The sequence below is a fragment of the Ostrinia furnacalis genome, unplaced genomic scaffold (assembly GCF_004193835.3).
Source record: "Ostrinia furnacalis isolate ACB-3 unplaced genomic scaffold, ASM419383v2 OfSCF4144, whole genome shotgun sequence".
NCBI lineage: Eukaryota > Metazoa > Arthropoda > Insecta > Lepidoptera > Crambidae > Ostrinia > Ostrinia furnacalis.
The window spans coordinates 82118-83554 of NW_021134383.1; the positions used below are offsets into that span (position 1 = coordinate 82118).

The 1437-nt window shown below is 41.2% G+C and overlaps 1 non-coding gene across 1 annotated transcript; it reads left to right on the forward strand.

Moving 5' to 3' along the window:
• The first annotated feature begins 496 nt into the window (after positions 1-496).
• Positions 497-568, forward strand: TRNAP-CGG (transfer RNA proline (anticodon CGG)). Its single transcript has one exon. It is a non-coding gene; the product is annotated as a tRNA-Pro (tRNA).
• Positions 569-1437: the final 869 nt, after the last annotated feature.

A 1437-nucleotide genomic window follows, 5' to 3' on the forward strand; every position in this document is an offset into this window, starting at 1 on the left:
GAGGTATTACCTATACGCCGAAAAAAGATTTGTTCAAATCGGTTCATAATTGGCGGAGTTATCGCGTAACAAACATAGAAAAAAAAAACATACGGGTCGAATTGATAATCTCCTCCTTTTTTGAAGTCGATTGATTATTTGACAGTTCATAACGTACGATAAAGTCAGTTAAACAAAGCGTTTGACAGAATAATGGTACGTTATGAACTGTCAAATAATTACGATTGCTTCACACAATTCCACCTCTGATTATGCTGATGAAACTGCGTTATTGCGAGTGAATTCACATTTATAAATTACTTCCGTTTTACACTTATAATGACCGTGTATTGCGTCGAAAAGACTAACGCCCGTATTCACAAATATTACTATGAGGTCTCACAGTGCGCGTGGACGCACAGGGTAACACACGAACCAATCACAGAGCTCTATTCAACGCTGTGCGTTCGATTTGCTGCTTCACTTAAGTAAGCAACCGTTAACCGTTAAGTTAACCGCCTCTGTGGTCTAGTGGTAAGACCACCTGCTTCGGACGCAGAGGTCCCGGGTTCGATTCCCAGTGGGGGCAGATTTTTCTGTTCGGTTTGGTTGGTGGTAGGGCTTGTTCTAAGTCCGCCTGGCTAGCTACCACCATCTTACCTAAGTCTGTCGCCATAACAACAATGTTAACAGCATTGTTGTGTTCCGGCAGTTAGAGGTAAGATAGCCAGTTCCTCCGTGGTTGAGGATTCCGGGTGAAGCTCGCTTCCACCTTCGGCCTGATCGTCACTTACCATCAGGTGAGATACAGGCCAAGAGCTTCCTCGTTGTGGATAAAAAAAAAAAAAAAAAAGCATCGTTTGTGAATACGGGTGTAAAACTAACACTAAGGGTGGATTCGACCAAACAAGAGTAAATATTAATCTCAGAATAAACTTGTCATTTTGACATATTTCCCATACTGGAACTGTCAATGAGTGAGTTATACCAGGAGTTATTCTCGGATAAAAGTTTGGTTGAATCGGGCCTTAAAGTGCTAAATACCCTCGGACAGGAAGAGTGTTTGCCTCATTCGTATTCCATTCGAGTGTCTCTGGTGCTAGATCAGTGCAGTGAATAGAGGTCGAATCGTATTGGGTTTACGACTGGCTGGAAATATCTGTGGCTTGTGTTTTTTAAACTACTTTTCTTTCCTTTAGTAGCATAATGGGGATTTCCTAAAATGTACACTCCTCAAAACGGGGATATCTCATAATGTGGATTTCATTTAGCTAACTCCCCTTTTTTAGAAATAGGTACCTACCCGTTTTACGTACTCCACAATTTGAGATATACCCATTTTGAGAAGTCCACTTTTTAATCCTTCAAGCTCCGCGAATCTAGACACAATAGATATCAATTGTTATGACATTAATTAATGCCGTCTGGGACTCAATCGGTTAAGAAATCCCACAATGC